General features: G+C 38.1%; 1 pseudogene; it reads right to left on the bottom strand.

The window, feature by feature from the left end:
• Positions 1–12985: 12985 nt before the first annotated feature.
• Positions 12986–16066, bottom strand: LOC122084107 (annotated as a pseudogene).

Genomic DNA, 16066 nt, shown 5'->3' on the forward strand with positions numbered 1-16066 from the left:
AAAATCTAAATCTAGGCATAGATAAACTATCAATCTTAATCTCATCAATAACATATTGAGGTAACTCCTCCATATATCCAGATATTCCTATTTTTGCTGCTGATTTTGCAAGATAATCAACGACTGGATTCACTTCCCTATAGCAATGAGATATCTTCCATGAAATAGTGTTAAGGTAGTGTTACAATGCAAACCAATCCTGTTGAGCAAACCAAGGGATTGATTTATTTTGAATTGCAACCACTACCACTACTGAGTTCGATTCAATCCACAAGTTCTCTACTTCAAGATTCATAGCCTGACGAATGCCTTGAAGCAGTCCTCTAAATTCTCCATAATAATTTGACTAAATTCCCAAATAATGCTTGAATGAAAATATCACCTTCCCATAATGGTCACAAAGTATTCCACCTGATCCCACTCTCCCAGGGTTCCCCTTAAAACTGTCATCCACATTAAGCTTCATCCAGTTCTCCTGTGGCTTGCACCAATGAATTTCAAGAAATTTTCTAGCCATGTCTAGTATCGCCTGGAGACCGAGCATTGTACAACATAAAAGATCTGTTGTACTACGCACAATCCCTGTCAAATTTAGGCTTGCTTTTTTGAGATCTCTAAGAATCATAGCAAAAATCAGATTGGGACCCCTCCCTTTACCACCAGCTCTTCTTTATTCCTTCTTTCCATAAGTTATCAGGGACAAAAAATAGGCCTACCCCGCAAGGCTCCTTAACGGATAAAACCATATGCTTCCTCTTCCACCACTTTATCAACTTTGATAAAGAAGAGTGATTCTTCCATTGCAGACCGAAGCAGTCAAGAAACCTCCCCCACACCTGCACCAATACACAACACTCCAGGAAAACATGATTAATTGATTTAGCAGTTGCCTCACAAAGACTGCACCTCGACGCTAAATAAACAGCCTTCCTGGAGATGACTTCATCCGTTGGTAGTTTCTCATGCATTAGCCTTCACCCAAAGGTTAACTGTCATGGCTTAAGATGATTACCCCAAACAAGACCACCCCAAGGTACTTTAGGATTCCGGCGCCGAATATCATTCCAAACTGATTTTGTACTGAACTTCCCTAAAGGCGTTAGGCTCCACACACGCCTGTCATCCATCTCTATTTTGGGAATATTAATCTTTGAAGCAAAGTTGAAAATGTTCTGGCAAAAAATTGAATTTACCTCAGGGAACGCCCACTGGTAATTGTTTATAAAATCAGCAACCTTCCTCTTAGAAAAGAACCTGGAATCAAGAGAAGACATCTCTTGAACGGAAGACTGTTGTAGCCACCTATCTTTTCAGCAGTCTATGGACCTGCCACTGCCCACAATCCACCTTTCATATGATGATATGAAGCTCCACACCCTTTCAAGACCTGGCCAAACTGAAGAGGAGTTGTACCCTCTTTTTAGCTCTCCATTTTCCCCCAAAAACCTAGTCTTTATTAGGCAGCTCAAAGCAGAATCGGATCACTTAATATGCCACACCTGCTTATAGAAAAGAGCTTTGTTCATATCTCTTAAGTGACGAATCCCTAGCCCTCCTTCTATAATATCCCTGATTTTTCTTTGACTTAGTCCAACCCTGACCTGAAGTGATGAGTCAACTAATGATGGGGCAGTCAAAGTCAATGTTTGTAATGGATGACGTAGCGACTAAAATGTAAACTTGTTGACCAAAGTCCAAGATTCTTTCGCCTTGTCACCACTCTATTTTTGGTAAGTTTTTAAATGTTTTTGAATTGCAAAATTCCTTTTTTAAACTCATATTTTTTATGGTAACTATGTGGTGAGGCATAATTGCCTTTTTGGTTGTTAGTCACTTATAGAAACTCCTAATTTGCCTTACAATGACTTACCTATTAAAAACCATATTAAATATGGTATTTTATCTCTTCACCTCACATTATTTCCTTATTTAGTTTATATACTTATGGTTGATTTTCAAACCACTCTACCTATTATGCTAATTATTCAAATTCCTAGAATTTTGATTTGACACCTAGATTAATATCCTTTTAATTATACTAACTTAGTGATGCCTTTTTCCCCTTCTTTGCGAGATTCAAATCAATGGGGACAAATTATCAAATCAAAGGGGATAAATTGAATATCTTTTTTCTCTTCCTTATAAGACTTAAATCAAGAGGGGACAAATGATCAAATCAAGGGGGGGGGGGGAATTGTATAACCAAGGGACATGTGAGCAACACTTTTAGCACCTCCTCTCAGCCTTGCTAAGCAAATTGACAAGGCAGAAAGCTGATTGACCCTTAAAGATTTTATTCCTTCTTTGAATTAGGAAGAAAGTTTGGAAAATAAAAAGAGAAGAGGGTAGGTTGACATGCTCTCACAAGGCTGTAGATTTTGAAGAGAGAGAGATAGAGAGAGGGACACCCCCATCTTTTTCCCCTCTCTTGATGATTCAAGTGAGAAAGAGAAGAAGAAAGGTTCAACCCCTTCTCTTGGCTTCGCTGGATTATGAGGGAGACGTTTGTTCAAGACTTTATATCTAAAGTTTTTTTTTTTCTTTTCCCTTCTATGAAAGTTTTTGTAAGGTCTTTTCTTTTTATATTTATTAATATGTAATATAGGAAATTAACTTCTATGTTTATGTATTAAATGACTTATTTTTTTTTTTTTGAATTGTAACTTTATTTCTCTTGAAATTTCTATCTTTTCATTTGGTTTGGCATTTCACACTTAATAAATGAAAGCATATTAGAAAGTCTAATTTATATTTACTTCATTTTTCACTTTTAGATTTGTGATTGTTACATTATGTCCCTATGTGGATTTTTGGATGATATATGATGTCATTGAGCACATTTTGTTTGTGTGAAAACTTCATTATCGATCAAAGTCACAGTACGGTGTGAGCCATAGTACGGTACAAGATGATAGGGTGTTTTTTACGCTTTATAAGAACCAATGTTGTGATTGTAATATCTTACATATGTGATGGATGTGGATCATGATTACAGTATGGTGTGAACCGTAGTACGGTACATGGGCACATGCCATCCTCATATGTTTGAACTATTATTAAGATTATGAATTATGTGAATGAGTTAACACACCGATCAAGGTCATAGTACGGTATGAGCTGTAGTACGGTACAAGATGATGCTGTTAAATTTCATTAATCATGATTTGTGATATCTATTATTGTTTGAATGACTTGTTAGATTTTTCTTTATTTTCATAATAATTCACAATTCATTTATAAAGAAGACTTTATTTCTTTTTCTTTCAAACTTATGTAAATCGTAATTTCCTCCATTTACTAAGCTTCCCCAGAAGCTTACCCCTTACAATATTTCAAATGATGGGATTGAGATTCATGGAGAGGGAGATGAAGAGCCTATTACATACCTACGGTCTAACAAGGATGAGGGTGGCTTTGACTTGGGTGGAGGCTATTTCTAGTTTCTTGATGATTCTAATTTCTTTAGCATTTTCTTTAAAGTTTTTTGTAAGGCTTTTTGACCTTTAATGTCATTTTCTTTTTAAACCTTCCTATGGGGGAAGTGTCTTTTATTTATTATGTATTATTTAAGACTTTCGTTGCACATTCCTATGAATTAATTACATCTTTTATTTATTTTATTTTCTTATTCCCATGGTTTGTGGAAATCCATACCAGTTTATTCTCTAAAATGAAATTGATCTTGGATTGCCAATGACCAAACTCCTAAATAGGATTTGGGGTCGTTACACCTTCATTCCTTGGCTTGCAGACCATGTCCCACTTTACCGTCACACCTTTTGCAGAGTCAAGATCTCTCGTTCAGATAAAATTCATCATCCATTGTTCCATGGTTTTCAAGAGAAAGCTTGGCCACCAATATATAGAGAAGTTATAAGTGGGCATTCCTAATATCACTGATCTAACCAACTCCACCCTTCCAGCCATTGATGATAGCTTCTCCTTCCATCCTACCATTCTCCCTTTAATTTTGTCCATCCCAGGTAGTAAAGGCTCCCTTTTAACTCTCCTTTTGAAGATTTCCACCCTTACATATTTAGTGAAAAATTTACAAATGGAAATTCCAAGGGTGTCCGAAATAATTTGCTTTATTTCCAAGGCCATTCTACCTAGGAAGAGCTTGCTCTTCTCCAGATTAATTTTCTGCCCTGAAAATTCCTGATTCTTTTGCAAGAAAGTATTTAAATGTTTGACATACCTGATGGAGCCATTCAGAAAAATGAAAATGTCGTATGCAAATAATAGGAATCCAAACATCTCTACACCTCTAGGACCTTGAAGTGGCATCAACTTCTTCTCTTGGATCATTAATCGTAGTCCCCTGCACAGAACTTCTTCAACAAGAATAAACAAGATTGGAGACAAAGAATCTCCTTGACGAAGCCCTTTCTCCACTCCAAAGAAGCCAACAGGCCCCCCATTTAGAAGAACCGAAATTATGGAAGAAACCAGAATCTGATGTAACCAGGCAATCCATTTGTTTGAAAATCTGAATCTGCTCAAGACTTGAAATAAAAAGATCCAAGAAAGTATGTCAAAAGCTTTCTAGATGTCTAACTTGATGGCCATTCCCCCACCTCTAGTATACTTAAACATAATGTTTGCTAATTCTGATACAAGACAGATATTAGTTTGGATTACCTTGCCCTTCTGGAAAACTCATTGTTCCTCCAAATGAGCCATGGAAGCAAACGAGGCAACTTGGAAGCCATAATCTTTGAGAGCACCTTGCAGAAAAAGTTGCCCATACATAGTGACTTGAATTTGTCTAGAAAATTTGCCCCATCAATTTTTGGTATAAGAACAAAAAAATTGTTATTAATACCCTTTGGTAAAATACCAGATCTGAAGAAACCTCTTACTGCCCTATAGACATCAGTGCCAACCAACTCCTAACAATGTCTGAAAAAAGCACCTGAGAAGCCATTAGGCCCTGGAGAAATATCAGGATCTAAGTCAAAATTGCTTTCTTTATTTCTTCCTCACTTGGTATCCTTTCTAAGGTGCTAAACTGCTGATATCCAATTCATCAAGAGTCTTAGGAATGCAGTCCAAAAGATTGCCATGATCCACTAAAGGAGTTGCTTTGAAGAAGGACTCATAATAATTCACCATGTAGTCAGCTATCTCTTCTAAGTTTGTGGTTATATTCCCATCCTCCTTCTTCAAGGATCGAATGGTATACTTAGTCCTTCGAATCTTTGCTGATAGATGGAAGAATCTGGAGTTTCTATCCCCTTGAGTGATCCATTTAATTCTAGACTTTTCTGTCCACTATTTTTCATGGTGTTCAAGAGCCTTCAAATATTTTGTCTTTGCATCAGCTTCTAGACCAAAGAGACGATCATCAATTTCAGCCATATCAATCTGATGTTGAACTTGATCTAATTCAGATTTTGCAGACTTTAGATCAACATTAAAGTTTGTGAAGACCGTTTTTGCCCAACCCCTTAGCATAGGCTTCAAACACTTTAATTTTTTAGCCAAAACAAAAGTCAGAGATCCAAACAGAGGCTCCTTCCATGACTCCTCCACCACCTTCAAGAACCTCTCATTTCCATCCAAAATTTATGAATTCTAAATGGGCAATTAGCTGGCTTAGCCATTGCCTCAGAAGAAAAGCACAAGGGGGAATGGTCTGATGGAAAACGTTGCAGCACCTCTTGAGCACAATCAAGGAAAAAAGAAAGCCACATTTCATTACACAAACTTCTGTCCAGAATAGCCAAAACATTCTCTCTTTTCCTATTATTTGACCATGTGTACTTGCGACCTTGGGAAGGAACCTGAAATTGGTCGCAGGCATCCACAACTGCACAAAACTCATTTGCTAATCCAATGTTAAATGCACTAGGACCCCTTTTTTCATGTGATGCAAACAATGCATTGAAGTCTCCAGTAACCAGCCAAGGATGCGAATCCACAGGGGATGCTACAAGAGCCATCCATAGATGCCTTCTAAGAGTTCTAAAATAGCTTGCATGCACAAAAGTTATGAAAATAGGCTGACTTCGCCAGCCAATACACAATGATATAAATTGGTCAGACATAGAGATAATAACATGCTTATTTAGGTTTCTCTTCCATATGACCTGTAAGTTAGAATTTTTACCCTCTCTTTCATTATGGACAAAAGATGCTTCATAACCCAATTTATTGAAAAAAAGATATGGGAAAGCTCCTACCTCAATCATGGGCTCAGCAATACAAATAACGTTGGGATGTTTGTCTTTTAAAATATTACTCAAGGCGACACAGGGGGCAGCCTTCTTCATACCCCTTACATTCCAATAAAGGGCACGCATAATCAACTCTTATGAGAAGCAATGCGGCTAGACTTTCGAGTCTACTCCACATTGACCACAGTTTTTCCATTTTGCTTTTTTGCAGTCTCCCTATCCTCATTAAGCTCCTTCTATAGTGTAGCTTCATCAATGGCTTCAACCTCTCAATACTGAATGGTAAGAAGACCCCTTTCTACTGAGCATGGGGTCATAGAGTGAATAATATGATCCCCAACACCCTCATGAGCTCTGATGGTTACATTCCCTAGAACCGGCCCCAAGCTCAGGCCATTCTTTTCTTGAATCAAAGCTTCTTCTTCATTCATAGCTGAGTATGTAGACCCTTCCATATCCTACCCATCTGACTGCATGACCCTAAATTCCAGTCGGCAATGGGGTTCTCCTTCATGCATAGTGATCTCATCCCTAGGTTCCCTTCCGAAATTGGAAAATCAACAACAATGTTTCCCTCCCCTTCTTTAGACGAAGGCAATACATTCAAAGCTGATATAGGCCTTCTAGATAAGGAGTGTGCCGATATTCCCTCCAAAGTAGGAGTCCTTCCTAGGCTGGACAGCCCTTCACTGTTGTCAGAATCTACCCTGGCCGTCGCCCCAAACTTTCCTTTCTCCACCCAAACTGCCCCAACCGGTGCTACTGTTCCTTGTGCTTCATTAATTTTTGCTTCCGCTGATTTTTTATCTTTGCAGTTATGGATGGTGTATCCCACTCTTTTGCAGAAGCCGCACTTCCCCAACTCATCTGCATAAACAATACGTTGCTTAAACTAGAACAGATCACCACTTCATGGTTGTTGCCTTTCCACCTGTATTTCCTCCAATCTTTGCTTTGATATCTCCATCTCAACAAGAATTCTCGCATAATTCCCTATCGATGCATTCCTTGTCCGTTGGCATGGTTAGACGGGTACCTTCACTCATATCCACAGGTTCATCAAAAGGTGTCTGCAATTCAAATTCATGAAGCAAGCAAGTAGGCATCATGTGCATGGTCTAAAAGGCAAACGAGATTTAGATACTTACCTACTTGTCAATTTCCGCGTGATCTTTATTTTAGCACTTGTTGGTTGTTCGATAGCAAGGAAATAGCCCATGATTTGACTCTATCACAATTCACAAGGGAAGTACTGGATTTGACTCCTCTTCACTTAATTGGATGTACAATTAATTATTAAGCAACTGAAAAAGAACTTAAATACATATCTTAATACATGGACACTTATCCTACGTCTTTAATCACTAACTGATCCCAATTAATTGAAAACGATCCTTTTCCAAAAATACTACCATCAAGAAGGACTTCTTTCAAAAAATAAAAAATAAAATAAAAAAATTAAAAAAATTAAACTCTATATAAATTCTAACAATATGTAAAAGGAAAGAGATAGACACATCAACCACAAAATTAAATTTCAAGCGATACCACAAGCATCATTACGTTGCATATGCATATTTTTGTTGAATTGATTATTGATTGACTCGATGTGATCGATTGGTTGTCTAATACTTATGCCTTAGGGGGCCGGGTGGGTGGGGAGAGGGAGAATTTTTTCTGAATTTTTGTTGAGTTGATTATTGATTGACTCGATGTGATCGATTTATTGTCTAATACTTTTGCTGGAGGGGGAGGAGGGAGGACTTTTTATTGAATTGATTATTGTCCGAGAGTGGAGGGGATTATGTTAAGTTTGTCTCGAATTCTTGACCCGTTTTGAAGATTGACCCGATCCGACATATTTTGGAGTATATATATAATGTACTGTTGCTTGTTGAGAAAGTCATTGTATTCTAGGGTTTTCACGCAGATAGGGTTTCAGGGCGAGTTTTTCCTCGCCGCTGCTAAGATGTAAATCTCTCTTCTGCATAGTGAATCATCTTCTTCTTTGCCCGAGGACGTAACACACCACCCTGGTGTATGAACCTCTTTAAATCTCTGTGTCGTACGGATCTATTGTCTCTTTATTGTTCGTGTTTCTTGGTGTTTGATCTAACAAATGAGTTATGGACAAAGTTATCTAGAGTTAGCCAGTGAATTCACCGTGTAATTTGATGGAGGAGATCCCATGCACACCCTCAACTCCACCTCAAGTGGCCTGGATGCTTATCATCGTGGGAAGAGAGAAACTGGATATAATTATTGTCTAATAGACTTGGGGGTGCCAATCGGTCAGTTTGGTTTGATTTGGTTTTGGTTAGGTTGAATCGATTTTGGTCTAGGAATGATGGAGATGGAGATCAAAATCAATTCGTTAAGAAATTTCGATTTTCGATCGGTTCGATTTTAGTCCGTTTTGATTTTGATTTTTGATTTTTCAAAATCGGGTTAATACTGGTTTAAATCGGTTTATTATTGGGCTTGAACCATAATGAAATCTTACATTCATAACTTGTAGTGACAAGATTTGACATAAAAAAACACTTTAAAATTTTAATTAAATCATGGTTTATCATTGTAAGAGAGAGATAACTAATTTGAAACCAATGGATAACAAATGACCAAGAAGATAACTAATACTAAAATCACAAAATGAACCCTATTATCCAATCATTCATTTAACTATCCAACTACTTTTGTATAGTGAAAAAGGAAATCAATGGAAGCATTGTAACAATTTAAAAATCAACTTCTTTATTCTTTTTTTTTTTTTTGCTAAATGTCAGCAAGTGTATTGTATTGATATAGGAGAGAAAACTATATACAATGAATGAATTTAAAACATTGAATCTCTAATCCGCCTTTGACATTGCCATCAGTAGTGAAGAAACCTAATCGAAAAATCTTAAAACTTGATTTTAGAGTTGAAATACTACTCCACCATCAGCATTGGCATTAGCAGAATAGGAAATCAATCTAAAACCAGCACCATTACGAGAACATATATCTTGGTCTTAGATGAGCATCCCATGTAATATCTTCCACTATGAAAGAGGGGGGAGTATTCTATGTTGACAGTACCTGTGCAAGTGTAGCATGTTTTGCTAGCTTATCTGCAAAATTATCTGCCTCTCTGTAGCAATGAGCAATTGACCATGTGATGATGTCCAAGTAAGCCTTTAAACTCCACCATTGCTGCTGGAAGAACTATGGAATGGTGCGTTTTTTGAAGCAAATTACCACTGCCTGTGAATCGCATTCCACCCACAATTTCAACCAATTCTTTTCTTTTGCAATCTGCATACCCATGAAAAAAGCCTCAAACTCTGCAACAAAGTTTGTTGTAACTTCCAGGCCACTTAAAAAACTCTAGATATGATTTCTTCTGTGATCATGAAAAATACCTCCTGCTCCAGACCTACCTAGATTTTCTAGAGAGCAGTCATCAATGTTTAGCTTGATGAAACCTTCCATGGGCGGTTTCCAGACTACCTCACTGATCTTTTGTGCCCCCTTTTGAGATATTCTGAGGTGCAATTGCCTAGATAACATCAGATTAGGAACTCCATTCACAGTAATAGAACTCAAACGCTGAAAATTTCCCTAGGTCATCAAATATTTTCTTGACAACATTTTGAGTGGTACAGCTCCCATTATCATGTCTACATTGATTCCTTTCCCTCCATAGATGAAAAGGAATAAATACTAATAAGGCTGACCAAGCAAGGTGTAGTCGAACAACATTGGCTTTCCTCTCCCAGAATGAAAAAAGCTCCTCTATTGAAGGAAAACTTCTCCATTGAACCTGAAAAAAATACAAGACCTCTTTCCACACATTATTACTGAAATTGCAGTCAAGAAATATATGGGTTAGAGAATCCTGATTCATCTTGCACAGATCACATTTTGAAGCAATTGGCACGCCTCTTCTACATACTTGATCATCAGTGGGAAGTTGATTGTGATATAATCTCCACCCAAACATGGAAAACCAAGGATGCATATTCTTTTGCCCATCCTTGAATTGGACGAGTAACCCTAATGCTTTCCCATGCTGACTTAACTGTAAAACTTTCTGATTCAGAGAGGGACCATACCCTAACATCTTTTTCATATGTAGACGGGATATTAATTCTTTTTATACAAGCAAATACTTTCTCTAGGGCGTGGTTAGAGACCTCAAGCAGAGACCATTGCCCATTTTCGATAAAATCTGCTACTGTGGCAGAAAGATCAGCACTAGATAAAGAGGGCATACCTAGGATATCAGTTATTTTGGCATTCTTCAACCAGCGATCATGCCAAAATTGAATGGAACTATCGTCCCCCATAATCCAACGTTCAGATTCACCAATAAAGTCCCATATTTTGCGAGGACCAGGAAGAATTGATGAAGATATAGCATTCTTTAAAGTCCCCTTCTTAGTAACCAAGCAACCTCTGAGAAATTTTCCAAATAAAGATTGGTCAGTCTTTATAAACCATCCCAACTTTGCTAACAAGGAAAAGTTGATATCCTTAAGCTTTCTAACTCCCAATCCTCCTTCCTTTTTAGGTTTGTACAGAAAATCCCATTTGACAGTTATTGCTCCGGTGGTAGAAGCTTCTCCAGTCCATATAAAATTTTGAATCCTTGCTTCCATCTTTACAATCAGAGAAGACGGCCACAGATAAATAGAGAAATTATGAACAGGAATGCTGCTCATAACTATCTTCACTAACTCAACTCTGCCTGCCATAGAGAGCAAACGAACTTTCCATCCTGATAGACGCTCCTTGAATTTATCCATCAAAGGTAGAATAAGATTATTTCTTAACCTTCCTTTGAAAATTTGAACACCCAAATACAGTGTTGGGAATCGGCATTCAAGAATGTTTAACACCTCCTTGATCTGAAACTTTCTAGTTACCGGGATGGGGCCAAAATACATGACTTTTATCTAAATTAAAAGCCTGAGCAGAATAAGCATCAATTTCTCTATTCGTAAACTCATATTCAATGATTTGTAATAATTCCTTACAATAAAAAATATTCTCACTAATATTGTAAAAAATGGATAGTCAATTCACCAATTTATAATCTCATAATCAATTTTTTTTTTATATCGGTTTCATTTGGTTTGGTCATTGGTCAGTTCGGTTTGGATCGATATTCAGCCGATCCCACCATACCTTAGTCCAAAACAAATCCAATAAGAATCGATTTGATTCGGTTTGAGTTTTTCTGTCGGTTTTGGTTGATTTTATTGGTTCGGGCTAGGTTTTAACACCACCTTGTCTTTTTTGATAAATTATTGTCTAATACTTATGCTTGCTTTTAGGGGAGGGTGGTGGGGTATACCAATTTAGATTTTAATATTGTATCAAAGGGTAGTGAGCCAAAGACGCAGCTAAGTTGGTGAGATCGGATCTCCCTGACTCCATCACCAACAAGCTCCTCCTTGATGAAGCTGGTCATTCCCGATTTAGATTCTATAGATAGCGATTGTGAACCTCTGCTGATGGCAATGCCAAAGGTGGAGGCTCCTTCCGGCTTTTTCTGTTTTATCTTGTACTCATTCTTTTTTCTCTCTTTTTAATAAAACCTGATCTTCTAGCGAAAAAGAAAAAAAGAAGGGTAGTGAGCTTGAATTGCAAAGAATACTAGAAAATGGAATCATGAAGAAGATGCAAAGATTTCGACATATTTTTGTTTAAGAGTTCTCCTTCGCCATGAGGTTCATCATTTTATTCTAGGGTTCACTAACCCCAATAGGTTTTAGAACCTTATCAAAGTGCCACTCCAATACCCCTTATGCATCTAAGGCCCGCTCCATGGTCAAACTCAGTCCTTTCTCTGATTTTTTGAATTTCTTAATCAAAAATCTTGTCGATCTTGATATAAAACCTAACCGACTAAAGAAAATTCTGGCACAAACTAAGCAGTGGTGGAAACAATTCTTGTAACCATGAACAGATCAGTAGGATAAGATGGTGGTTAGTAAGAGTGAAAGTATATCTAGGGTATGTCAAGCTCAGTAGTTTTCAATCAATCTTACCATAGTCGTGGTCTTGACAACATTGTGCGGTGGTGACCATGGAATTGGGCATCTTCTTCAAGGATTGAAAACATCACATCCATAACGTCTTGCTCATGATCATCTTCACCATTCTCTGCACATTGTTTCTTCTGCTGATGCTCTTGTATCCAGCTCTCAGCAATCACGTCCATCTCCCTAGCAATCCTTCTCATGTCCTTTTCTACCCTATTGAAATCCATCCATCCAAGAAAAGGAATGGCATCCGATGCAACTACAGTCCTAGTTAATCTAGCGAACTCAATTATACTCTTCTGGATACTCAGACGATGAAGTTATGGAATTAGAATTACGTAGAGTGTGGAGCGGGATTGTGGAGTGTATGATTGTAACTTGTTTGTTTAGCCTATTTTATGGGCATAAGTATAATGAATGGATATGATTCAAATTGTAGAAAGTTTTCTATTTTCTCTCCCAAGAGAAGAGGTTCGACTACCTCTTAATTAGGTTGGGACGTCTGGCTTCGTCCGTAAAACCAAGAGGTGGGCTACCTCTAAATCAGCCAAATGTATCTATTATCTAGTTTATCTCTTATTTTATGTTCATATTTATCACTTTCTATTTTCTCTCTTCCGCAAATTTGTGCCATTATACGAATTGAAATATCATTCTCCAATTTTACACCTTTACTCTATTTATCAAATCTCCATTAACCATTTTGGTTTTATTTATAAAAATGTCATTATCAACTTCTTATTAATATTCAAAATTACTAAAATATTGTTCACATTAGTAGTAATACATCCCCAAAATACATTACATTAATTATTCAAAAAAATAAAAATTGTCCCATAACATCATATCTTCAAAAACTCCAAATTGATCAAAGTTACCCCAATGCATGTTCTTTTACACACACGGCTACACACATAGATCATATCGAACACTAGTTTAGGGTAGTGGTAGTAGCTTTGGCTTGAACAGCCGAAGCCCAGAGGAGGAGGTTGTGGATGCAAACCTTGTTGTGTGTAAGTGTGTATGGGGGGGGGGGGTGTGTAGGAGTATAATCACTTGTTAACAACCCTGCAATAAAACTCTACTGGTAAAGATGGGAAGAGAGTCTAGGACTGAGAAGGACTTCCAATGGTGTTTCCTTGGGCATGGTTAGACCGGTACCTTCACTCATGTCCACAGGCTCATCAAAAGGTGTCTGCAACTCAAACTCATGAAGCAAGCGAGCAAGCATCATGTGCATGGTCTGAAGGGAAAAAAAGATTCCCGGGCACGATCTCCTACCTGAACCGAAGGGAATCAATTTGAAATTCTTACCCCGGACATCCACATCTGCATAATTTGTTAGAAATCTTTCTGGCTGAAATTCCAAAGGGTTTTCCCATATGTTGGGGTCTCTATGTATTTTCCAAGCATTCACTAGCACTCGTGTCCCTATTGAGATCCTAAAGCCACCAACCTTACAATCTTCTATGGCCTCATGGGGTACCAAGAGTGGAGCCACAGGGTACAAGCGGACTGTTTCCTTAATGATTGCTTGGAGATATGTAAGGTTACCAATGTCTTCCTCATCCACATTCCTATCCTTCCCGACATGGTTGTCTATTTCCTCTTGAGCCTTTTTCAGCACTTGTTGGTTGTTCAGTAGCAAGGAAAGAGCCCATGACAATGATACTGCGGTAGTGTCTGTGGCAGCCATGATCAAACCCTGCAAGATACAATATCATTAAAGAGGAGAGTTTTCTGACCGAGAGTGAGGCTCTTGCAGTAGCTTGATAGTTAATGAGAGAGCCCATGGAAGTATCAATAGAGATGAAATTTTTTATCTTGCATAGAGCGCGGACCAATCATTTTGTAGGAGCATGTGTTTGGGCACTGGAGCCATGCTCCCAGACAAGCTCCTTTTCTCCCATTCATTAGTTAGCCTATGTGATAGGATTGACTCTACAAATGTATTTCATGAGAGATTTTTTTTCGCATGCAATTCAAAATTTTGAGCAGAGAGACAAGATATTAAAAATGGGAAAAAATTTGGCCACAAGGGTTGCAGCTATTAGAGGATATTTTCCACTCCTGACCTGGGATTTCATTTCCCAGGTTGGTACTAGGAGTTGCATGAACTTGGCTACAGCCCAAGTAGCCCAAGTAGCAATCAAGTTTTGTTCTTAAAGAAGAGTAGAAACTTTTTTCTTTTTAATTCAAAGAGTAGACACATAATCGTATAGGGGTAAATCATAAATAGATATGAAGATAGGTAATTTAGTATTGTACGGTTCCTACTAAATGGTTTCACTCTCAAAACCGAAACTATACAGATCGAATCAAATAAGATTCCTTGTTTTTTTAACTAAAATCTTACCTATTCTTCTTTGGTTTGACTGTGTATAATCTATATAGTTTCTATGGTTCAAATAGGAGTTGACGTTGACCCGATTCCCATAAGTGCCGTGTGATCGTGCATAATAGGGTGTAATCGAACCAAAGGTCTGAACACCCTCATTAAAAAAATAAATAAGCAAAACGATCGGTTTCAATTTTGATATTTGATTTCGGTTCTCTTGTAGATAATGCTACAAGAACTAAGTATCTACTATTTTTCTCTTTTCCTAATTATTTTTTTTTTAAATTAAGTTCATGATTTTCTTAATTAAAAAAAGATAAAAATCTAGGATAAAAATTCAATAATTTTCAATCACTCGTACCATAGACGGAAAATAATCCTCTGTTTTTCACATCCCTGTTTTTCCTTGTTTTGCTACCTGCAGAAGACGACACGTGGACAACTTTAAGACTAACGCACCGGATGTAATAATCCTCACCCAACCTTGACCGTTGGATCCTCTGTTGTCCACGTGTCGTGTTCTGCAGGTAGCAAAACAAGGAAAAACAGGAATGAGAAAAACAGAGGATTTTGATCCACCATAGACGTGGACTTGACAATAGTGTCGCGGTGGTAACCGTGGAATTGATCATCCTCTTCAAGAATTGACAACATCACATCCATGAAATCTTGTTCATCACCATCACCTTTCTCTGCACATTCTCTCTTCTTCTGTTGATGCTCTTGCAGCTAGCTCTCAGCAATTACGTCCATCTCCTTGGCGGTCTTCTTCATGGCCCTTTCTACCCCTATGAAAAAATCCATCCATCTAAGAAAAGGAATGGCATCTGATGCAGCCGAGACCCCAGTGAATCTAAAGAACTCAATTATAGTGTTCTGGAACCTCTGCACCTCTTCAGTATTCTCTTCTCCCACTTCAACCACACTAAAATAGCGTTTCCCAACAACCATCTTGAGAACCACATTGATGGTTAGATCACGAAACAATCGATTCAACTCAACCTTAATTTGATTCCCTTTGTTCTTCACCCAAAGCCCATGTAAGTCCTTCATACAATTCTCAATCTCTGCATATCTGATGTGTTTTAGTGATTCAAGCCTGCGGTTGGAGAGTAGCTCCAGAATCACCAACTTGCGTACCTCACGCCAATAGGAACCATAGGGTGAGAACCCAAACATTGCGTAATGAAGCACTCCTTTGCTAATTCCCAGCTGCTGACGACAAGTGTTGGATGAACTCCAAAACGGATGATAAAGGCCGGTCCGTGCTTCTCAGCCATGGTTGCAAGGGTTCGGAAGATGGGTTGTTGAGGGGTTGCTAGTTGAAGGAGGTGGCCGATAATGGGCCACCCTCCGGGTGGCTCTGGTGCCTCCATTAATGCTTTCTTCTCAACTTGGGTACCCTTTGTGACTAGATGGTAGAAGACAACTAGAGCCAATAGCCCAACAACTATGGCTAGTATCTGGAGGAACAAATCCATGATTTGCTGAGTCTCAGATTGCAAAGAAGAAGAAGA

This window comes from Macadamia integrifolia, chromosome 1, assembly GCF_013358625.1.
Source record: "Macadamia integrifolia cultivar HAES 741 chromosome 1, SCU_Mint_v3, whole genome shotgun sequence".
NCBI classification, from domain to species: domain Eukaryota; kingdom Viridiplantae; phylum Streptophyta; class Magnoliopsida; order Proteales; family Proteaceae; genus Macadamia; species Macadamia integrifolia.